At 49.2% G+C, this 24,949-nt stretch overlaps 1 long non-coding RNA gene across 3 annotated transcripts in view; it reads right to left on the reverse strand.

The window, feature by feature from the left end:
- Window positions 1-24,949, reverse strand: part of LOC116555729 — a 38,845-nt gene that overhangs the window by 2,256 nt on the left and 11,640 nt on the right. The window contains exons 2-4 of one of the 3 annotated variants that reach the window (XR_004270644.1): window positions 18,545-18,792; window positions 10,189-10,300; window positions 3,620-4,516 (exon numbers count right to left, since the gene is read on the reverse strand). This is a non-coding gene — a long non-coding RNA (uncharacterized LOC116555729). Of the gene's footprint in view, window positions 1-3,619; window positions 4,517-10,188; window positions 10,304-18,544; window positions 18,793-24,949 lie in introns of those variants that run through there. The other 2 variants (XR_004270642.1, XR_004270643.1) reach the window with 2 other exon arrangements.

A 24,949-nucleotide genomic window follows, 5' to 3' on the forward strand; every position in this document is an offset into this window, starting at 1 on the left:
TGTAAGATCATTATAAGATGGTCAGTCAGCCGGGCACAGTGGCTCATGCTTGTAATCCCAGCACTTTGGGACACCAAAGCAGGTGGATCACGAGAGCAGGAGTTCGAGACTAGCCTGGCTGATATGGTGAAACCCAGTCTCTACTAAAAATACAAAACTTAGCTGGGTGTGGTGGCATGCACCTGCAGTTCCAGCTTCTCGGGAGGCTGAGGCAGAAGAATCACTTGAACCCAGGAGGCGGAGGTTGCGGTGAGCCGAGATCGTGCCACTGTACTCCAGCCTGGACGACAGAGCAAGACTCCATCTCAAAAAAAAAAAAGAGACAGTCACTTGCCTGAAAATACTTAAATAGGAGTCCAGTGAGTGTGGTGTGATGGGGGAGTGGTCTCCAGGATGCCCTCTGGGTACAGCAGGTCACAGGGCAACTTTCTCTAATAAAGGCAGGATTCAACGCTGCTCATAAGCAAGAACTCCTGACTGTGTTCGGCCACCTCAAATGTATTTGCCCTCTGTGGGTTATTAAATTACATGCATATTTAACTAAAAATGATTATCTCCTCACTAGTTTCAGTGGACATAGTTAGGGGCAGTATTTCACTTCTGTTGTAGTTTTACAACCAAAACTCAAAACATCAGTTTCCATGTTCACGTTGATTCTTCCTCAGAAATACACACCGGGGTGTGTTCCAATCATTTCTCAACCATTTGAGCTTTCGATGTGCTTGTAGGTATGTTTATTTGGTCTTGGGCTGCGTTTTTCACTTAAAAATCAGGATCACATGTCTAATCTCAAAGGGTAGGATAATCCTGGCTGGCATGCTCATTTGGCAAATGTTCGCACTGGTTTAGCATCAACACATGGCTTTTATGGGAGGATTTGCAATTTTATACTTTGCAAAAGACAGCTTTCTGTTGCATCCCCCGTATTGTGAGGAACAAACTAGTTTCTTATTTGAAAAAAAAGAACCTGCCCTTTTATGGGAAAACTAGTTCAGCTCTGTGTATATTATGCCACATGAAAGCAGTTTTGCCTTCATTTGTGGCTGCCTGATTACAAAGACAAGATCTTTAATTAAAATTGGTTTGGTTATGTGTATTTCTTTCAAAGAAAACCATCAAAATAGCATTTGTGACTCATTACCTTCTTAACAGTGATGTTCTCCTTCTTACCTCAGTACTGAGCCTATTTTGATGGAGATGCTGACCTTGAAGGGTCAGGGGACTGTGGCAACAAGGAGCCTTGTCTTTGCCCTCCAGTTGGCTTTCTGGTGCTGTGACTTTGACCCGGGCAGTGAGTTTTTGTCTGATAAATTATTTTGAGGTCATGGAAACCTCTGGGTCTTCCCTGAGTCCAGGAGGGCAGGGCTGAGGCCTCTGCAGGCCAGCTAGCATCCTCTGGGTGGGCCCTGGGCTGAAGCATCAGGGGATGCCCTGGTTCAGCTTGGCTGGAAGGCCAGGGAAGGCCGGAACTGATTTTCTCATTATCCTTAGGGTGGATTTGGGATCACATGGCTTGCGGGAACTCTTCCCAGCCGAGGAACAAGATTGCCTAGATCCGAGGGCTGTCTAACATGTTAGCAAAATTAGTGCATAGCAATATTTTTGAGAATCTGTGGTTGGGCATTTTGTGTTTTTTCTTCTGCCAAAACAAGCTCGCTAACTTCTTTGCTTCTCTGTCTGCTGCAAAGAAAAGCAAAGGAGGGGGGACGCCAAATCATTTGCACATTTCACGTTGACAGAGCCCCGTGCTAGCATGATCCCGGAGGCCGGACGGGAAGCCAGGCTCCTCGGGCGGGGCTTGTAATAACAGGGTGACCCGGGCTCACTTCCCACCTGATCCCAGTGGGAGCTGCTCTTCCTCCTCCTCTCCCGTGAATACAGAGCTTTTAAAAAAGTGACAGAGTAAACTGGAATCTTTGACTTTTCTAAGTGTGAATGGTATTTTTCAGTCTTCCCTCCTCCCCACCTAGGCAAGACCAGCCATATTCCAATTCCTTAGGCAAGTCCTAATGACAACAGCTAAGCTTTAATGAGCACATGCTATGTACTGGGTCCTTGTCTAAGGACCTTCTGCTCACTGATACATGTAACCCTCGTGATAACCTACAGCCGGATTGTTAAGATTGAATCTCAGTTCTGCTGAGCTGTGTGACCCTGCACAGTTACTTAACCTCTCTGTGACTCAGAAAGACACAATGGAGAAAATCGTGTGGCCCACCTCAAAATGTTGTTTTAAGTAAATAAGGCTAAATATGCAATGCTCTCATTAGTAGTGCCGGGTACATGGCTTAGCTGTTACTATTCCATTGTCCTGAAGCAAGGTGATTACCTAAGAGCACACAGTACATTACTGGCAGAGCTGGGCTTCGGGCTTCTGACCACTAGACTGCAGTGCCTTGGGTAGAGGCAAGATGCCATCACGGTGTCGGGGTATGTGCAGAGAAGGGCTCCTTACGCGAGCATTCCACAGTGGCTGCAGGGCATAGCTGCATGCAAGCAAACACAATGCCAAGGCATCTGTGCACGAAAGAAAGAAAATGTCAAATGATGACTGCTCACCACCATCCTCTTGCTCCACCTTCTTAAAGAGAAAGGGTCCTCCCTTTACCTGGCTGGTTCCTGGGTTGGGGTGTGGTGGTGGTGGGGATCTGGAAGGTGGGACAGACAGAGGCTGCATGATGTAACAGCCAGTGTGTGTGACCAGCCGAAGGTCAGTCAGTAGGGCTTGGTTAAATAAATGGTATAAATTTCACACAGCTGCCGCCAAGGTGGAGGAAGCTCTTTGGGGGCTGATAGGGAAGGAGTACCAAGTACATTGCTAGGAGGAAGCAAAAGGGTGTGTATGAAGCACTAACTTCCGTGTCGGAGGAAAAATATATATTCAGACACCCCTGGCTGTACTCAGAGACTTGGTTCCAGGACCCCTGAATATAACAAATCTGTGCATATTCTAGTCCTGCTGCTGGCCCTGTGGAACCCACGATGCCAGCAGTCAGCCCTCTGTGTGCGCACCTCTAAGTACTGTGTATTTCCATCCTTGTTTGGTTAAAAAAAATTCACATGTAAATGGATACGTGGATTCAAACCCATGTTGAACCAGTTCAAACCCACGTTGTTCAGGATCCACTGCAGTTGCATTTTCTGTTATGTGCATAAAGTAATCCCAGAAGAAAAGAAGTGGTTATCCAGGAAGGGGGCAGAGAGAAGGAGATACTAAAAACAGAGTAAATGGAGCACAGAGATGGGAGTGAGCTCTCTCTGTACGTGTGTCTGTGTACTGTATGTACATATATATCAGATATATATGATGTATACATAATTTCATCCATGTATACATTATTGATTAAATATTAATAAAACAGTAATATTTATTAATGTTATATTATTAAATATTTTCTATTTATATATTTGTATAATTATATATTACTACAATGTTATAATAATGCATTATTAATTACATGTTAATTAATAAGATATTCATATTTATTTATTATATTTAATAATGCTATATATTTATTTGTATATTTATTAATGTATATTAATAGTCATATATAAAAATATATTGTTTAATTTATAATTGTATAATGTATATTACTATACATTAATATATAAATGCATATTTGTGTATTAATATGCATCAATTAATGCATATTAATGTATGTTAATAAATTTATGTATATTTGTTAATGTTATGATTAATAAATATACCTGTATATGTACATTAACCTATGTGAATAGGTAAATGTGTATATTCCTAATAACAAAGCCTGAAAATATCATAAAGCAAAATTTTGTAGTAAAAAAGGAGAAACCAAGAAATCAACCATCATAATTGGAGATGCTAAAATCCTGCTCTCAGTAGTTGACCAAAGCAGGCAAAGGAAATCAGTGAAGATACAGAAGACTGGAACAACACTAGCAAGCACCTTGACGTAACAGAACGTATAGAATGCTGACTCAACAATCGTGGAACGCTCACTCTTTGTGAGTGCATGTGAAGCATTCCTCAAGACAGACCACATGCTGGACCACGAAAAGAGTTGTAATCCATTGCAGAAGACTCAATGTCCAGAAGATGTTCCCTGACCACAATGGAATTAAGTTAGAAATCAGCAAGAAAATATCTAGAAAAAAATCCCAAGAGACTTGGAAATTAAGGAACACTCTTCCAAATCATCCATGGGTCACAGGAGAAACCACAGGGGAGCGGTGGATCAAAGAGCAGGGACACTTACGCCTGCAGCAAGAGAAGACTGGCTCAGCCGAGCACGGGAGTCCTTGGATGACGCAGCACACAGTGGCCCCGGCAGTCCAGACAAACCCAGAGCTGCGATGCTGTCTCTCTGGTCGAGGCGGTGGCAGAGGTTCCTGGATTTTCTCTTCTTTGACCTCCCCTCCCAGCACCGATTAGAAGCCCGACTAGAAGCCTTCTAGGACTGCCAGCTGGAGGGAGCCTCATGCCGAGGTAGGCAGGGAAGGTGACCGTTCATCCTGGTCTGGGAATCATTTTGTATGGCTAAAATAGAAGCAGCACTTCTATCCAAGGAGAGGGGCATAATCACCAAATGCACATGAAGCCGCTTAAACTCTGGGGGCCGACAGCCCCCTGGTTTAATTACACAGTGGGGCTGTATTCCACTGAAAGCAATTACATTTTAGATCTTCTCTCATACATACATACAGGCACGTGCACACACACACACACACACACACACGTGCCATGCCCAGCCTCCGGGGCAGCCAGCAGGACTTCCCATCCCCACCCGCCCTCTGTCTCTGAGAGGGGAGTATATATTTAGCCTTTTGCAGGGTGAGGATATTTTTGAATTAGATATTTGTTCACATAGTCCAATACGCCCAAGTCCACAAGGACAGAGTATAAGTTTCTTCCCCTGTGGTCCTTTCTGCACACTACCCAGCTCCCCAGATGCAGCCAGGGTTGTCAATCTCTTGCATATGCTTCTGAAAACCATTCGCACCATAAGCCCATCTATCCCTCCGAGTCCTTATTCCGGAAGGGATATGTGAGCCTTTTGTATCATGTTTGGTAAGTAGACAACCACTTCTCTTCCCGGCAGACAAGTTGGCCTCCTTCAGGAGGGCTCCCTGTTGGAAGTCAAATAAAGGTTCTGTCTCCAAGGAGGGCCTGTTCCAGGTAGCAGTAGCTGGAGCCACAGCCACTGTGCCCAGAGCTGGTTAATGAGTGGGCCTCGAGGTCCCCACCCTCCCCAATCGCAGCCGTGAAAGGCCCCCTTTGTGACAGGGGAGGGCTCCAATGGGGCACAATGCTCTCTTGTCGGAAAGGCCTCCTGGAGCTGTCCAGGAGCAGCTGAGAAGGAAGGGAGCAATTTTGCAGCCGTCCCCACGGCCTGGTGGAATCTGTGGAGACTCACGTTTCCAGGCCCAAGCTGGCAAGTGGGCTCCTTCCTCAGGCAGACCCGAACTCCACCTCAAGAAGGCCAGGGGTGCAGGGCACAGAGCTTCAATGTCACCCTTCTCCAAGACAGGCCAGCCCTGGCGTGGGGGCCACAGGGGAGCAGCACCTGGCCTCGGCCACCCCTCTTGTCTGCCAGAGGAGCAAGGCTCCCAAAAGGGTGTGATGGCCAGAACAAATCTCAAATCTGTAGTTCCAGGCGATTCCATTCTTCCTCTTATTCTAAAACTAAGTGCTTCACACATTTGGGAAGTATTATTAAATACGGGTCTGTCAGATGGTCTGTGGTCAGAGCTAATTTCTTCCAGTTTGCAGAGAGTCTAGTTACCAACCCCTCCAGAGGAGCTGTCAGAATTGCTGTGACTGCAGATGCCACTTGCAAAGATTCTGCTGGCTCCAAGGCCCAGGCCCTGCCTTGGAACAGACCTGTGCCTTTGCAGCATTTCTTTAGAATTCTCTCCAAGATCACAGTTCTCTACTGGTTGGAATTCGAATCCAAAATCCAGGGCAATTGCATGATCACTGAAAACCTAACGGAGTAATTATTTTCATTCACTCCAGCAGGATGAAAGTTTGAGATTTTATGTTGTCTCAGGGTTATCCCAAAGGCAAACATATAATTGATTTGTTTGAAAAAATGGATCTGACATTTTAAACATTCTTTTCACATTTCTCCAAAGCATTTGACAGACACAAATTCTCCCAACATTCCAGAGAAAAGAGATGGGGATTATATTATGCTCTGGATAAGGAGATACATCAGCAAGAGTGGAATGAGGTTTCCATTTGTCAAAAGAGGAATTCAGGGTTGAGGCAAAGGCTCCCGGGTGTGTGTCCTGCTCCCAGCTGTCAGCCCCAAGGCTGACACAGGGACAGATAGTGACATTTGATGGCATGTACTCTGGGATCAAGAGAACAGAATGTAGATAGAGCCAGAGGGCATGCATTCAAATCCTGGCCCTCCCTGTTCTAGCCATGAAAACCTGAGCAAGTTACCCGACATTTGGGGATCTTCGTGTTCTCATCTGTAAAATGGGTGTAATAATGTAATAGTATCTAACTCTATACTTAAAGAAGTTAATACTCTGAAGTGGGTTAAAGGCCCTTGGGGCATAATATTTGTTTATTATTTTATTTTTTTTATTTTTTTCAGGCAGAGTTTCTTGTTGACCAGACTGGAGTACAGTGGTGCGATCTCAGCTCACTGTGACCTCCACTTTTTGGTTTCAAGCAATCCTCCTGTCTCAGCCTCATGAGTAGTTGGGATTACAGGCACCTGTCACCACACCAGCTAATTTTTTTGTATTTTTAGCAGAGAGGGGTTTCACCATGTTAGCCAGGCTGGTCTTGAACTCCTGACCTTGTGATCCGCCCGCCTCAACCTCCCAAAGTGCTGGGATTACAGGTGTGAGCCACTGCGCCCAGCCCTTTGGTGCATAATAAATGCCCAGTAGGTGTTGCTATGCTCATCCTCCCTTCCTGCCCTTCTTTCACCCATGGCAAGGTGCCACTCTCTGGAGGAGGCTGTCCACCTGTAGGCTTGCCAGGTGGCTGAAAGGCCACAAGGCTGTGACTTTTTGTCCCACTGATTAGCTCAGACCTAGAGAACGACAAAAACCTTAAAGAGTCAGTCAGCACCTCAGATCCCTACGTGGTGGTGCTACAAGGCTGGGCCCAACGCAGATACAGGCAGAGCCTGGGCCTGCAGGGAAGAGGGACCCATCAGGCACAGCGTGATCTGACCTTGGCCCCTGCCATGCGCAGGTTTATATCTCAGCGTGGCCAGGCTCTAGTGCCAGTGATTCAATCAAACGCTTGTCTAAATGTTGCTGCCAAGGTGTGTGGTGGATGTCCTTAACCTCTTCTATCAGTCAGCTTTAAGGCAAGCAGATTACCCTTGACAGTGTGGGTGGGCTTCACCCAATCAGGTGGAGGCCTGATAAGCAAAATCCAAGTATTCCTGGGATGGAGGGATTCTGCTTCAAGACTGCAGCATCAGCTTCTGCCTGGGTTTCCAGACTGCTGGCCAGCCCTGTGGGTTTCAGACTTGCCAGCCTCCACAGCCATGAGAACCTGGGTGTGTGTGTGTATGTGTGCGTGTGCGTGTGCGTGTGCGTGTGTGTGTGTATTCTGTTTCTCTGGAAACCCTGATTGCTAATACCACTCCTATGACTAAGCTGGGTGGGAGGTGTGAGGGTAGGTCTTCTCATCACTGTTGGAATGATAAAGTTCTATGCCGCTTCTTGAGTGCTAGCTGGTTGCTGGGCAGAGTGCTAAGGGGTTCCACTGTCTCATTTAAGCCAAATCGTCACCTCCTTTCATTTCTCAAAACTTCCACGTGAGACACTGCTGTATCACAATATTCACGCATTTAAAATTTTAAGGTTGTTCCCAAATTACTTAACCTGGAGAGTTCAGCTGCTGACACTCTCAGCAATAACAGACTTAGTCCAGTGGGTGAAAAATGTTACTTCCTTTTGTTTTGCCATTCATCCGTCAATGGACGCTTGGGTCACCTCCACCTCTGGGCTGTTGTGAACGGTGCTGCTGTGAATATAAGTGTGCAAATATCTCTTCAAGATCCAGTTTCTGTCTTTTTGTTTCTTGCTTTTTTAAGCAATGGGTTATCTCTATCACCCAGGCTGGAATGAAGCGGTGTGATCACAGCCCACTACAGCAATGAACTCCTGGCACAAAAGATCCTCCCTCCATAGCCTCCTGAGTAGGTAAGACTACAGGTGTGAGCCACCAAGCTCTGCCCCATTTTCGGTTCCTTTAGATATACACCCAGAAAAGGTGTATGGGGCATTCGTATTCACATTTGCTCAACAGTTCTAGTGAGGCTGGACCTATTTTCATATCCTTATTGGCCAGTTCACATTATTTTTAGCATAGCAGTTTAGCACGATATCATTGTGTCTGTGTCTGTCTATCCACAATATCACACACTGCTTAGCTGCAGAGATGATGCCTGGCACATTTAGCACATGGTCTGGCCCTTAGCACGTACTCTTACTTGCTGAGTGGCAAATAAGAGATGCTGAGCCTGGTTCCCCAAAAAAAAATTTTTTTTTTTTGCATTTTTAGTAGATATGGGGTTTCACCATGTTGATCAGGCTGGTCTCGAACCCCTGACCTTCTGATCCGCCCACCTCAGCCTCCCAAAGTGCTAGGATTACAGACATGAGTCGCTGCCCCTGGCTTTTTTTTTGCATCGATTGTACACTTTGGTGCTAGGCACTGTAGCAAACATTTCTCTACGAATTCAGGCCACCATAAGATCCAGGGCTTTTCTAGGCAAAGACCTATCAGCTTTTCTCCAGCAATATCCCAGTCAGTGGAAGAGTCAGAGATGCTGAGCCTAGTCCCAGAAAGCCAGACCCCTCCTTCACAGAGAATGTTTGTTATCACCCAGTTATCCATTTCCCTAATATCCGTTATTAGAATTTTCTACCAGGCAAATGGCCATCACCAATAAAGGCTGCATTTCCCAGATTCCCTTGCAGCTATTGTGGTCATATGACCAAATGCTGACCAATGGGGTGTGAGTGGAAGAGGAAGTGATAGGTATAATTTCCGGGTCATGCCCTCAAGGGAAGGGATATACCAGGGGTGGCAGCCCAAACATTGAACAACCAATAGAGTACAGGCAATTAGAATACATGGCACCAGGAGGAGCCTCTCAGCCATGCCAGTGTGCACCAACCTCACCATTAGCCATGGACAGCTCTCTCTTTGGTCAGAAAGAGGACTTGGAGGTGAGCCATGCAGATGGGGACAGCAGCCTATGGTTGGCAGAGGAACCAGAAAGACAGAGATTTTGGATCCCTGGCACAGGGAAGTACCACTCGGCCCTGCACACTGCACACCTGGAGTGCTGTGAATGAGCGAGAGTTAGTTTCCTCTTATTCAGATCTGTGCTTTTCTGGATCTGCACGGTAGCAGCCAAGCCCATACTCCAGACACATCTCCTATTCTCTCCTCTTCTCCTCCTGCACTAGTTTTGCTTTCCAAGAAAAGAAAATGGAAGAATTTCCTACAACAGCTTCTGCCATCTCAGTGCAGCTGCAGGGCATGGAACAGCCATCGCTGCGTGTAGCGGGCTGAATGGTAGCCTTCACTCACTACCCCTCACCAAGAAGAGATGGCCACATCCTAAGCCTGAGCCTGTGCATGAGGTCTTCATTGTAAAAGGAGTCTTTGCACATGTTATCAGTTAGGCATCCCAACATGAGATCACCCTATTTGGGGAGGTTCCTGAGTCCTATGACAGTGCCCTTGTAAGAGAGAGAAGAGGAAGACACAAAGACAGATCGGTGCGAGGCTGCACAAGCCCAGGAGTGCCTGGAGCCACCAGGAGCTGGACGAGGCAGGAAGGAGCCACGCTGGAGACTCCAGAGAAAATAGAGCCCTGCTGAAAGCTTGCTTTCAGGCTCTGGCCCCCAGGACTATGAGAAAATAACTTTCTGTTGTTTTAAGCCACCAAGTTTGTGGTGGGAATTTTCTTTGGCCGCCCCAGGGCACTCTCCCGCACCACGGTGACTATTTTTCTCTGCCACTTCGGACATTTTTGTCTCCTCCTGCAGAGGAGAGTGTGGTTCTATGTAAAAAGCATGGACGAGTAGTCCAGGGTAGCTGCCTGGTGGTCCCACCGTCTTCAGACACCCCTGGGTTCTCAGATTGCATCTACCCCATGAGGTTCAACCCTGAGAACACCAGCCTCACCCTGCCCAGCCACACCCACCCAGCCTCACCTTGCTGCTCTCAGCCTTCCCTTCTGAAGGATTCCCATGACAGGTGCAGGCATGGATTCCTCTCCTTGCGGGTTCTGTGAAACGCCATGACCTGCTGCAGAGGTCTTGACTCCTGCTATGGAAAGGGCAGGTGGTCAGAATGCAGGACTGACTTCTCAAGACACCGGGGCTATTGGGATGACACAGACTCAAATAGCCTGTTTTGGAAATCAAACCCTTTCTCTCTGCATTCCAACCATAACATCCTAATCCTTCCTGGGGTGAACTGCTGCCTCTCAAGGAAATGCAAAAGGAGTCAGACATTCAAGCAACGTGTTAGTTACCAAGCACTTGCAGCTACTGTAGGAAAGACCTGACCACCGTGGCCTAAAAGAAAATAGGGCTCTAGTGTCCCCTGCACATGTGCTCACCAGAGGCCCAAGGAGATGGCTCAGGGATGGAGTGGAAGCTCCGCAGAGCCCTTGGATGGGGATTCTTCATTCCTCTGCCCTGCTGTCCTGTTCTTGAGGGCTGAGGCAGGGGGAGGACCCACTTCCCTCTCATGGGGTGTCCTGCTTGGATGAACTCACATTTGTGGGGTGACTTCAGGCCTATTGCCTCGTTTGTGGATCCTCCGTCTAAACGTCCAGATGGCAAGATCCCAGGCGTCCAGCAACCTGCTCTCATGGCTATTGACTCCTAACAAGAAGAGTAACTGTTCCCTTGGAATTTCCTGAAGCCTTCCCAGTCCTCAGGCCAGGCTGCAGCCTGGGGCTCAGGAGTCAGGGGTGCCTGACTCTCGATTCACCTGTTGGTGTGTGACTTGGGCAAGGCGACTTGGCCTCTTCTCACAGTGAAATGGGGCAAATGTCTCATTCCCACTGAGGGTTAAACATGACGTGCTTGGCACTCCACAGGTGGATGTAAATGTCAGCAGCTGAGGTTGGGGCCCAAGTCCCATGTGTCTCCACTGGCATTGCGTGCTTGGTCCATGAGGACACAGACCCAGGACCTGGGAGCCAGCACTCTGCTAAGTGCTGCGGAGGCAACAACCTCTGGGAACAAGAAAGAATATTCCCTGCCTGCAGGACCCTGACCAGAGGGGCACTGGACACTAAAGAAGCAGGATAACTTCAGTGACAAGTACAGTACCATGCAGAGGGCACAATGAGGAACAGCGAGGGTGGGGAGGGCACCCTGGGGTGGGGACGGCCCCTCTGAGGAAATGGCACTTGAACTGAAGCCCAGGAAGGTGGAAAGGGGAAAAGGAGCCGGCCAAGTACAGGTGGAGATGAAGCCAAGGGCGAGTTCAGCGGGCCAGCCCCCTTTCCAGGCTGCTAAGCCCCCTTCCTCCTCCTTCAGCTGGATGGTGAAGCTCTGGAGTTCTAATCCTATATGTGCTACAGCGGGAAAGTGACTTTACCTCTCCGTACCTCAGTTTCCCATGCAGAATGAGGATGACAATAGTCTGACATGCTGGAACTCTGGAGGAGTAAGTATATAAGCACACAGAGAGTAATGAGAGCAGTGTTCCCAAATGCAGGTGTGCCGGAAACATTGGGGAATTTCAAAGGCACGAGTGCTGTTTGCTTGACACAGAAGGGTTGCAGGTTCCAGCCGGCATGTCCTGAGTCTCCAGGAGGGAAGGGGTCTCAGGAGTGGAATCTTATTCCAAAGGGTCGAGGCTCCTGCCGGCAGCAAAGCTGCCCCTAAACCCAGATTGTACCATGAACCAGTCAGCAGAGAGCCAGCACTGTGGCCCAGGAACTAGCTCATGGGTGTGCATTTCTCGGAAAGGCTCCTACTCCCATCCCTCCAAATAAGCAAAACCCCAAACCCCACAGATGCACACCACACACATCACTGCCTGCAACCTCAGCCCTGTCTCCAAGCTGGTGGGAATGGTTGATCCTTTAAGTGCATTGAACCCTTTCTGTTTGTTTCATGAAAAAAAAATAATTTGTTTGCTTTAGCCACATTGTTGTTTAAAAGAATAAAATAATTAAAACAAGAGAAACTCTATGTAGTCTTGGATTTTTCTCATTATCAGCACATAAAATGTGTGGATGATATCTGTCATTTTTTAACCAACACAATTGAATCAGTGGTATCATTGCCCATTGAGTTATGCTTTATCTTGTATTTAACAAATGTACATACACATCTATATACGCAAATTAGATGCCTAAATCTGTATTCCTTTTCTGTGGCTGCTGTTACAAATGACCACCAACTGGATGTCCCCCAACAGCAGAAACATTTTCTTGTGCAGTTCTGGAGGCCAGAGCTCCAAAAGGTGATGCTGGGCTGGTTTCTTCTAAGATCGCTAAGGGAGAGAGTGTTCCAGGTTCACACTCCCAGGGTTGCAGGCATCCTGGGCATTCTCCACCTTGCAAAGACATTTCTCCAATTTCTGCCTCCACCATCACGTGGCCTGTTTGTGCCTCTATCTGTGCCCTTTCTCTGTGTAAGTCTCTATCATCTTCTAAATTACTTTATTTGCCCATCTTTGTCTAAGCTGGATAAAAATCCAGGACAACAGGCATCTGTTCTGTCCTAGAATGTAACGGTCACCCCAGTTCTGCCGTCCCACCAAGTCCGAGTTAGGTGTCACTAGCCAGTGGCTCTGGTATACTCATAGCAGTTGGTACTCAGGATTCTAAATGGACCCTTCCCTCCTCACTGTTTCCGGGGACTACACTTTGTGAAGCAGAGTGTCAACCATCCATGCAGCAAGCCCCCTTTCCTGACTACTTACCTTTGAGGATATAAACACAGAAGTCAGGTGACCTGGAGGACTCATGGTCAGTTGGCAAGGGGGCTTGGATTTGAACCCAGGCACTGACCTTCAGAGTCTGAGTTTGTATCTATGGTGCTCTAGTGCCTCTACCCTAGTTTTTTTGGGTTTTTTTGTTTTTGTTTTTGTTTTTGAGACAGAGTCTTACCCTGTTACCCAGGCTGGAGTGCAGTGGCACAATTCCAGCTCACTGCAACCTCTGCTTCCCAGGTTCAAGAAATTCTCCTGTCTCAGCCTCCTGAGTACCTGGGACTACAGGTGCATGCCACCATGCCCAGCTAATTTTTGTCATTTTAGTAGAGATGGGGTTCCACTATATTGGCCAGACTAGTCTCAAACTCCCGACCTCATGATCCATCTGCCTCAGCATCCCAAAGGGCTGGGATTACAGGCATGAGCCACAGAGCCCGGCCAAGGGTGAGTTTTGTAGAAGGAAACAGAACACACCTTTCCTTCAATGCTTTTCACTGCTGCACAGGATTCCCTCCTATGCATGCACTGTGGGGCTCTTACCCACTCCCCTGGAAAGGACCACCTAGGTGGCCTCCAGTGCTAGGCTTCCCCAAACCACATGCTGATGAATATCCTTATACATAGCACCTGTGGGGAAAAACCCGAGGTGCACAGGCTCAGAGCAGCAGGTTGCAGGATATTCCCATAATTAACTTTTCGAAGCACAAAGTGTATTCCTCCTGTGACGTCCTCAAGCTGTGCAGGCCCCTACTTCTAAGCTACACAACTGCAAACCAAAAGGTGTCTGAGGAGCTGTCATGGCGATGTGACTGGCTAACGGGACTGTGTACCGAAAAGAAATTTGCAAATGGTTTCATGCTGGACAAATGTGAGGAGCTGTCACCACATCACTCACATTGTTGCTGAACAGCAGGATCTGTCTTTAGGGTGAAGTGTGGGTCATTTCCATGGAGGTGCTGCACCTGCCACAGTCTGGTTTGTGGATACAGAATGCCCCTGGAATCCAACCCACAGGCAGGAGCCTAGGACCCAAATCAAGCCAGCTCCTCTGGCATGTCGGCATGCAGGCAGAGGGAGAGGCTTTGATTCACAATGGCTCAGGCTGAGGCAAGGGAAGCAGGGCTCAGAGCTGACTCTTAAATCCTGGTGGACTCTGAGCACACAACCCGCTCTCCACAAGCAAGCACAGTGCACGTCCTCAGGTAGAATGCAGCCCAGCAATTTACTCCTTGGCACACAGCTCCAAAAGTGGTCCCCAACAATGCTACCCCTACCTCCAGCACATGCCACCACTCCTGCCCAGAGATGGAAAAATTACCGAGCTGGCCTCTAAATGCTCCGGTCAATACAGTGATGGCCTGGGACATCTGAACCCTGGTTTTAAGAAGGCTGGAAGCTTCTACTTCCCTCCTCTTAGAATCCAGCCCTTGTATTGTTAGAAACCTAAGCCACATGGTGAGGACACAAAGAGGTGAGCTGAGGAGTTCTGCTCAAAAGTCCAGCAGAGCTCCCAACAGCAGCCAGCACCACTGATGTCCACATGAGCAAGACACCTTGAACCCTCAGCCCAGTTGAGCCTCTGAATGACTGCAGCCCTGGTACCATCACATGAAACAGAAGAACTACCCAGCAGAGCCCATCCCATGCACCAGATCCTGAGAAAAAAGAAAATGGTTATTGTTTTAAGGACTCAATTTTAGGATGGTCTGTTGTTACACATTAGAGAGAGCTGACACTATCTCCAACAGAAATACATGCAGAAGGTAGCCAAGAGACATCCTAGAGTACGCACAGCAGCACTACTGATGATGCTCTCCAACTCGAAATAACTATGTTTCCCTCAACAGTAAAAGGAATAAACAGGCTGTGTCCAACAACACTGGAATACCACGTGGGGGTGAAAAGGAATAAATGCGGCAATCTGGGCGATTCTCATAAACACAGCACAGAGTGAAAGACGCCAAGCACATTCTGTATGATCCCATTTACACCATGTTCAAAATTAGGCAGGATGCTCTCTGTGGCTCCAAGTCAGAAGGTGAGTGCTGTGAGTAGCACTGACAGGAGGGGGCTTTCGGAGGATGGAAATGGTATGTCTGCAGCAGCACAGTGCCCGTAGAGTGTTTCCTTTGAGAAAGCTCATTGAGCCAATATGTGGACTTCTCTGTATGTATGTGATGTTTCAATAAAAAGTCCACCTTAAAATAGAAATCAAAATTTTTTCCGGTTATCTATGACTGTAACAAATCATGCCAAAACGCAGTGGCTTTAATCAGCAGTCATATTACTTCTCACAGTTCTCGTGGGTCAGGAATTCTGGGAGGAACAAGGCTGGATGGCTCTGGCTCAGGATCTCTCATATACTCAGTCCTCAAGGAGGGCTGGACTGGGGTCATCTGAAGGCTTCTTCCCTGCCCTGTTTGGCACCTGGGCTAGGAATACCCAAACAGCAGAGGCTAGAGTGGCAGAGGCTTCTGGAACTCTCTATTACCTTTCTGTGTTCTCTCACATGGGCTTTCCTACATGGGGGCTTCAGGATAGCCGGACTCCCTACGAGGCAGCTCCCAAGGTGTGCATCCTGAGAAAGGGCCCAAGCAAAAGCTTCTCTGCTCACCTGACCTTGACAGTCACACAGTGTCATTTCTGCCAGTCTAGCCATCCAAAAGATCTCAAAGGCCTGCTCAACTCAAGGGAAGGAGTCCAAGACCTCACCATCCAGAGAAGAAGCATCAAAGAGTTTGCAAACACGGTCTCTAAACCACCAACAGAGTATGTCATTCTCGTTAATACACTTCAATGCTTAACCATCCCTTTTAAAATAAAATGCATGCTTTTCCTGGCTCGACAGACTGGCAGGATCACCACAGCCCTTGCCCACTCTTCCGACCCCTACTTTCCATCGTCTCTGCTTTCTCAGATTTCTGCTCCCCCAATCCCAGCACACTGGCCTCCTCCCAGATCCTGGAAGACACCACATTGCTATGACCCCAGGGCCTCTGCATGTACTATGCCTTCTATCTAGGACATTCTTCTGCACTGTTTCCTGTCTGACTCTTTATGATGCAAGCCTTGGCTCGAATGACACCAGGGCAGGTGTGCTCCTCCTGCCATCACTCTCTACCTCCTTACCTAGTTTACCTCCTTCATTGTACTTAGCTCTATTTGAAACCATCTTTCCTGTGGACTTGCCCATTCATGTTGCTTATTGTCTGCCTCTTCCGCCCAGAATGACAGCTCCTCATTAATCACAAGGGCAATGCCTGTTGAATGAATAGACAATAGATAGATGGATGCACTAATGAAAATTAACGCAGACTACTGCTTCCTTTTGAAGTATAGTGTGTACCTGGTACTGCGCTAGGTACTGGAGATATGAAATGGACGAGGCGCAGGAAGAAACAGCTCACACCCCGGCTAATTTGTAGCCCAGGCTGGGTTGCAGTGGCATGATCACTCCCTTTTTGGATGTGTCTTCTTAGTCTAGAAAGTGAATTTTAAAAAGAACTTCCAGGCTCCCTTGTAACCAAGGGGCTGGAGGTGAATGAGATTCAGCCAATAAGACACAGGCACAAGAGACCTGGGGCCGAGACCAGCCAGTGTCACAGCATGGAAACTCAAGGATTTCTGTGGTAGCATTCCAGCATCCAGGTACCTTGGGGTGCCAAGGAACAAGTGAACGGAGGCTTCCTGACCCTGGATTGCAGCCAGAGTTGTTTGTGTTACTTTTCATTTTATTTTATTTATTATTATTATTTGAGATAAAGTTTCACTCTGCTGCCCAGGCTGGAGTACAGCAGGGTGATCATGGCTCACTGCAGCCTCAATCTCCTGGGCTCAAGCAATCCTCCCACCTCAGTCTCTCAAGTAGCTGGGACTACAGGCACTCACCACCACACCTGGCTAGTCTGACATTTTTTTTTTTTTTTTTTTGTAGAGACAGGGTCTCCCTATGTTGTCCAGGCTGGTCTTGAACTCCTGGGCTTGGTCTCTCAAAGTGCTGGGGTTACATACATAAGCCACTGCACCCGGCTTGCTTGCATTCTTGAACCCAGCAGTTCCAGTGGCGACCTTCTGGCGCTCACTGGTTTACAGCTCTTTGGTGCCAATCCCATGTGGCTCCTAGAGTCATTTCTGGAAGCCCAGGGTAGAACACACTCTGCCAGCCTTTCCAGTGATTTTGGAAGCGCCTCATGCCCTGTATCAAATCCCATCTTCTCAAAACACCTCCAGTGGTGTGTTAGTCACATCACCTGCCACCATCTGAGGTGTCTGAAAAGATGAAGAGGTATGCCTACCGTGTATAGTCACAGCATCTACATCTATATCTACAGATATGTCAGCAAATCCCAAAACATCCTAAGAAGATGAAAAATTCCAGCTCACTACCTAGAAGCTCTCATCACAAACCAGATATTGGATACTTGGAATGTCCGGGGGGCTGCCGTGCTGCTCACCTTTTTACCCAGGTATGCTGCATGAGACTTACTTGGCTGCCTGTCTTACTGACTTCACAGTGCTTTGGACTGAATGTTTGTGTCCCCACAATTCCTATGTTGAAATCCTAACCCCCAATGTGATGGTGTGTGTGGGGGGTGGGGCTTGGCGGAAGGTGATTCCGTCATGAGGGTGGCGTCCTATGATGGGATGAGTGCCCTTATAAAAGGGACCCTGGAGAGCTCTTTCTGCTATGTGAGGACACGGCAAGATGGAAACCCACAGCCAGGAAGAGAACCCAGCAGTGCTGACATCCTGATCCTGGACTTCCAGCCTCCAAATCTGTAAGAAAACAATCGTCTGCAGTTTATAAGCCACTGAGCCAATGGTACTTTGTTTTAGCAGCCCAACTGGAGAAAGACGAACAGCAAACACAAAATTAGGTTTTTCTGCTGCGTGACATGGTTTTACAAAGGACCGTGGTCTATGTCAGTTAGGAAAGCTAGTCCTGGTGCTGTGACCAGCGTGACTGTGCCAACTGGGTAAGCCCCTCACCCGCTCTGGTCTTCAGTTTCTTGCTGTAAATTGAGAGGAGACAAGTCCATATCAAGTTTCTTTGTTGCTTTAAATGTCCAGGATTCCCTCCCCTTCCTCTCAGTGTTTGGGGGGCGTTTTGTTTTTTGTTTTTCCATTTGTCTGTTGTTTCGAGATGGAGTCTTGCTCTGTCACCAGGCTGGAGTGCAGTGGCGCGATCTCAGCTCACTGCAACCTCCGCCTCCTGGGTTCAAGTGATTCTTCTTCCTCAGCCTCCCAAGTAGCTGGGAGTACAAGCACGTGCCACCACACCCGGCTAATTTTTGTATTGTTAGTAGATAAGGGGTTTCACCATGTTGGCCAGGATGGTCTCCATCTCTTGGCCTCGTGATCCATCTGCCTCGGCCTCCCAAAGTGCTGGGATTACAGGCATGCACCACCATGCCCGGCCTTCTTTTGTAATTAAGGAGCTTCCTGTCCCACTCCAAAATCCAGCAACGTTGGGTTTTGGAGAGCTTTCTGTCCCACTCTAAAATCCAGCAACGTTGGCCCCCCACGAGATCAAGACAGATGATTTTAATTTGTTTTCATTATAGAAAAAATAAACTATGTGAAAGGAAAGGAAATCGTATAACCAACCTCCATTTGCCCAGTACTCAGCAACAACCACTTGCCAGTCCAGTTCTGTTCTGGTCCAGTCCTGTTCCACCTCCGTCCCTTCCCACGGACTCCTGCTCTGGTTTTTCAGACGTAAATCCCATCTGTACGTATTTCACTTGGTATCTTTGGAAGACACGTTCAGAGCTGGTTTTGATGGTGACCCAATTGCTGGCAAATCGGTTTGCATCCAACGTTGTCTTTAAATTTGGGTCACCTCTTCACAAATCCTATTTGGAAAAGTGCTCTTATGAGGAACAGACGCTGCAGATGAGTCACAAGCACTAAAGCACAACTACAAACAGGCACGCCCGTCCTTTCTTTTGTTTGGAAAACAGCTGTTAGAACTTCAGGAGTGATTCTAGGGTGCTCTGCAGTCCACTGCTGACCATAATGTGATGTGTAGATTCAGCCATTTAGCTTAACATGGTCCAGTCCGGCCCCAAACCCCTGCGCTACTGTGGGCGCTCCTTCAGCCTGCACACATGCCCTGTATCTCATGTTCAACGTCAGTGGTGGCAATGAGCACACGCCAGGCGCCCTGCAAACTTGGGCTTTGGAATCAAATGCCTGCATGAGACGCAGCTCCACTACCCACTGGTGTACGCCCTTGGGTGAGTCGCAACCTCTCCTCCCCTCCAGGTCCTCACCTGAAGTGCCCTTCATGATGCTGCTTCGGGGATTGTGTGAGATCACAGGCTCAGCACTCTGCCTGGTGCCTGACCGCAGGCAGTGCCTCACAAACATCACAACACTACCTTCCAAACCGAGTGGGGGTTCCCTGCGGCCAGACGCTGGCTGGCTGTGCCCAGTGCCAGGCTCCCTGTGGGTCAGCTGTAAGCGTCTGTGTTAAACCCAGGGAGCAGGCGCAAGTATGATCCCCAAACGGAAAAGGTGGCCTGAGCAAGGCTAATCCTCCTGTATCTCCCGTTATTTCCTCCACCGCTTGATTGAGCCTGACACAAGGAAAGCATTCAATCTCACTCTTGGAGGGGAAGCAGCATAGAGAAAACCTTTCTCACAGCAAGAACTGATTTGCTTAAGAACTGCAATTTTGAGGTCATGAAGGACACAATCAGGGTATTGTACTGGCAGCTCCTCATCGGAGCAGCCAGCTCACCAGACGGTAAACAAGCTTCTAATGAAATAAAACCTTTGGGTGGTAGATTCTCTTGCTGTGACCAACAGGCCAAGTGCTTCCAAGAATATATGTCACATTTGTCATCTCAGATGGGGGACCCTCCCAGCAACAAAACAACCTGAACAGTAGCAAGGAAGCCAGTTCTGAGCAGCAATGCCTGGTTCAGACACAACCCCAGCTTGGTCTAAGCTGGAGCTTTAGGCGCACCTGCGGGTAAGGAGGATGAGCGGAGGCACCCAGGGGTCTGTCCAGGCTGTGGCTGCCTGCAGCCTATCTTCCCCCCTTGGAGTTCCTGGGGAATAAAGGATGCAACCCAATGAAACTCAAGCCCTGAATGCACATTTTTATAGCAATAACCCACACATTTATAATAATTGACCCACAAAAGTTACATCTTGCAGCAACATTTAATAGAAACTCTAGGTTAAATGGCGGATCTACAGAAGTCAACGTGTTGCATTTCCCCTGAACCCCTGCCCCAGCCATGGAACCATCAGAAAAGCCTGGGGGCCAGGCTCACCTTAGCACAAATTCTCCACTGAGATCCCTAATCACCAATCCACGAGCACCAAGGATGCAGAGAGGTAACAAGAGTGGCATCACTCACTAGCTGTGTGCCCCTGGGCTAGTTATTCAACCTCTCTGAACCTCAATTTCCTCACTTGGAAAAGCAGGACAATACTACCTGCCTTGGTGAGGTGTGATGATTAAATGCTTGTGAAGCAACTGGTGTGTGTTTCATGAAGGTGGCAGTTGTGGTGACGAAGGTGACACCCAGAGAGAGACAAGATGATTAAACTGAGAAGTATGGCTCCATCAAGTGCTCAAGGCAGAAGACGTGGTCTCTAAAGAGTTAACAAAGAATCCCTACTTCCCAGAAGAAGAAACAGAGACCCAGAGATGGAGCAGGACATGGCCATGAGCACAAAGCACTGCCACCCAGTGCTTCCCTCTCAGAGACGCAGGCAACTCCAGAAAGGGCCATGGGCACCCCTCTCCCTGCCAGAACTGAAATTCAGAAAGCCACCCAAGACTTGCTGCTGTCTCTGTATTCAGATGGACATGAGGAGGCTGCCCTGAGAAGGTAGTGTCAGGGTACTTGTTGGGGGTTGTGTGTGTGTGGGTCCAGAGGAGGGGGTCTGAAGAATCTGTTCTTGTCCCAGCACAGCCCGCATCTATCTGGCAGGAACTCCCAGAATCTCTAAGCAGGACATATATAGGGGAGGGAAGGAAGGTCTGGTGTCTTGCCCAGCTTGGAAGCCAAGCAAGTTGGTCCTTGGCCAGTGGGGGTAGGGGACATGGCCACTTTCTTCTAGCAAACAACTGTCCTGCCTGGGGGGCCCATTAGCCTTATAAAGAATCTGCCCCCTTGGAGGCGTTGGGCAAACATTTAGACTGGGGACTCCCTCATCTGGTTTCTCCAAATATTTGTAGGTTGCGGGTCACCCGGCCACTTCCTGAGAGGGTAAATCTGGGGATGTCCCTGTCCATACAATCCCCATCCCCCCAGCACTGCCTGGGTGGAGCTGAGCATTGCTGGTATGTCTGGAGGCCTCTGGTTCCAACTGGGGCCACTTCGACATCCAAGATGTTGGCAGGGGGGTGGCAGCAGAAAAAGATCCTGTGTGAGCAACTCATGGTGAGCAATGCTGATCACCAACCAGCAGGATCTCAGCAAATCACAGCAACTCTGAGCAGGTTGCTGGGGCAGGTACTGTCTGGGGTGACAGTCTGGGCTCCCCCTCCTAAACCTGTGGCTGTCCAACCCTGCAGGCAAGTGGGAATCCTGTGCAAGGGAAAAAAGTTACCCGGGCTGGTGGGCACAGCTGGGGATGATCTGAGCTCCACCCAAACTTGAGGCTGTCCAATCCTGGACTCCAAATCACAGCCTCTTACATAACTGGTTTCATTCATTCGTATCAGCAGCCCAAAATCTTATTTTTATCAGCATCATCGTGATTTTGTCATTTAGTCACCATGGACTAAACTTTTCTGTGCCAGACACTGGGCCACAGGCTTCACATTAACATCGGATTTAATTCTCCTAAGCTTTCTGGGAGAAGCCACGGCCTTTCCCTCATTTCACAGAAGAGGTTAGTGAAGTGGAGAGGTTAATTAACCCACCCATGGCAGCCAGAAGTACAGCCTCCCTAGAAGCCAGATGTACTGACTCTACCAAGCTTGAGATAGCTCCACAGCAAGACCCGGCTAGCACAACATCTTGTTACCATCCTGCCAAAGTCTTTCCCACCACAAACCAGGCAAGCCGGCTGCAGGAAGCTCCGAATCTGGGAACTGAGACGGGACACCATCCACAGCCCCTAAGGCTCCACAATCATGCTGTTCCTCTGTCACCGGTGCAGCTCCTTCTTGTGCGCTGAGTGGCACAAAAGGCAGTGCCAGGCCCGTGGCGGGGGGCTCAGGCACAGCCGGAAAGGGCCTGGAAGAGCGGCTGATCCTGCTGGGGCCGCCTAGAAGACTGAGCCTGTACTTAGCTCTCGTGGGAAATAACAGCTCTGGTTTCTGCTAAAAGGATTCATTCCCAGAACACAATAATTTTCATCTCCTCCTAACTACAACCCATATTTTTTGGCTAAATATACGCCATAATGAGCCACTGGCCTGATAGCGTCGTTAAGGAGATATTTGACCTCGGGTTTAATTGCAGGATGGAATAAACGGCTGGGCCGCTCGGAAGGGGTCCTACCAGCTCGCAGGCGAGTTCAGGGCTCAGCATCCGGCATCTGCCGGCCCCAGAGAAAGTGGTGTGGGTGGAGAAAGCAGCTCCCGCAGCGCCAGGGGAGCTGAGATGCGGGAAGGCGCAGGCGCCCTGGAGCAGCCGGGTGCAGTCTATGGCTAGAGCTGCTCCTGGCAAACAACCGGTGTGGCCGGATTAGGGAGCCCCTTACCCCTGGGAAGCGCCCCTTTCCAGACTCGCTCCCTCTTTAGCTTGCCGGCCTTCCTTTCAAAGCACTCAGAGAAAAGGCCAACCCCACCCCCTTGAACGAACGCAGGGCCGGCTACCTGGGCACATGTCTTCCCACCGGCTGGACATATTAAACACAGGTGCGAAGCGTATCTGTGTCTATCCCTCCAGCCAGGCCAAGGCCTAGAGGGAGCGGAGCGGGAATGAGACCCAGCCCTGACACCTGCTGAAGGTTATTCAGAGAATGAAACCCATGCTGGCGGACAAATTACCGCTCACAGTGGAGCATGGCGGCTGGCCCAGCTGGGGGGGGCTCCCACCCCGGGTCTGCAACTCCAGTGCTTCCTTACAGAAAACACCGGCCAGCCGGAGCCTGTGGCCTCCTCCGCCTGGAGGAGAGGGGGCGCATTCAGGCCTAGGGCTGCGCCAGCGTTTAGCGCACCCACCCCTGTCTCTTCTCAGATTTTTCTCTGGGCTGCTCAACGTCAAGTCTACACAACACATCAAGGGAGTGTCAGCGGTAGGCACGGGTTTGACAAATCATACTCCGCTGAAAGAACGGGGTGCCCGAAACTGTGACTTAGGTGCACTTCATTCTGTCTGGGCTGTTCTCATTTGGGAGGGAGATGTGTTAGGGACTTGCTATATCTGATGGAAACTATTATAGTGCTATTCCGAAAAGTGCACCTACACATCTAGGTTTGCACCTTCCACTTCAATATCCTTTGATCGGGAGTTAAAAACGCCGTCCTTAGCCCTCCCCCTGCTTGACACACCCTGTTACCCAAGGCCCTGGAAGCAGCCCCCAGGCTGACCCTTGACTCGGGACAGTAACCTCCCAGTCCCCAACCAAGGGGTCTGCTGGTCTCCTCTGAGGTGGCAGAAGAGAAAGTGGGAGAAAGTCCTCAAAGAAATGCCCATGCAACTCACTCCACACACTGTGAGCATTGTCACTTTGTCAGCCTCGGAGTTGGAAGGAACCAACCTCAGAACAGCTCTCCTTCCAGTGGGGAGAAAGTTTACAGGCAGGACTTTAATTTCGGCTAGTAACTATCTCTATCGTGCATTTGTGAACACAAATTCCTCAATGTCTCCTCTTCCTTGTGAAAGTTTTGTTTCCTGGGATGGACTGGCCTCTTTACCGCTGGGGTGCTAATCCGATTACCAGGCTGGTGAGCATGGCCTTCAAAGTGTTTTTGAAGCGGTGTCGGTCTCCTTTGTAGTAACAGGGAAAGCAGAGATTCAGAACAGGACATGGGATATGGCGCCCCAGAGTTGCCTGGAGGTCCAGCTTTCCCCATGGAAGCCCCAGGCCGGCTGTTCTCCGGGCCCTACCTTCCTTCTGCAGGCGGCCCAGGTTCAGTAAACCCACACCCGGGCAGAGCTGGCCAGAAAGAGAGGAAGCAGCATCGATACAAGCAGACTATGGAGACCACAAGCGAAAACAGCGCGGATAACCTAAGTCTCCCCAGGCAAAGGTCAGCTAGGAAAATATCAGACACAGCCCTGAAAGTTCCACTGGACCAGACACCCGCTGCGTCTCCTTTTCACCTTGTCTGTAGAGGCGCAGCTGTGCGGTGTCTGGTAAGCAGACCCGACCTGGAAGCGCGGGGCTGGGCTGGCAGAAGGGCGGTGCCCGCATCAGCCCGGCTGTCCTGGCCCAGGGAACAACGACCCTGTCCCAGGGCCACAGCCACGGCCCAGGTCACCCAGCCGCGTGGTTCGGACTCTCTCCCGCGGCTGCAGGTCGGGCTGTCTCCTCTGTTGGCGGTTCTCCTCTAACCAAAGCAAAGGAGGAGGGTCCTTTCCTATCAACGGAGGAAAAGACGGCAGTGGGTTCCGGAAAAGGGGGCGAGGAAAAATGTTCTCTCGGGATGGAAGGGCTGGATGGGGCTTTTAGAAAATCTCATTGCTTTCCCCCGGTGGAGGGGAGAAAGGGCAGCTGGCCAGGAAATAATGTCAAAATCCGGGCTGATTATATTATTTAAAAGAAAGAAAAAAAGTGAAAATGAAAATGAGCAGCGAGGTGAAGGGGAGAGGGGAGACTGAGTTCTAGCCGCATCCGAGGTTCCCGGAAGCGTTATCTGAGTGCTCCTTTAAAAAAAAGAAGCTGCGGAACTTCAATTACGGTTTTTCTTATCCACAAATCTGATTGCGCTACCGAGGGCTGGTGAGGGGAGCGAGGTGAGGGGGCTGATTGCAAACAGAGAGTTCTCGATTTGGTGAAAGTTGTGGGAGAGGACAGGACAATTTCACCCAGTTAGAGGAGGGGGGAGAAGGCTTCGGCTGGAGGTCCCAGAGCGAGCGGCCGAGAGCGCGC

Source organism: Sapajus apella, unplaced genomic scaffold (genome assembly GCF_009761245.1).
Source record: "Sapajus apella isolate SASKATOON/1434 unplaced genomic scaffold, GSC_monkey_1.0 scaffold15, whole genome shotgun sequence".
NCBI classification, from domain to species: Eukaryota; Metazoa; Chordata; class Mammalia; order Primates; family Cebidae; genus Sapajus; species Sapajus apella.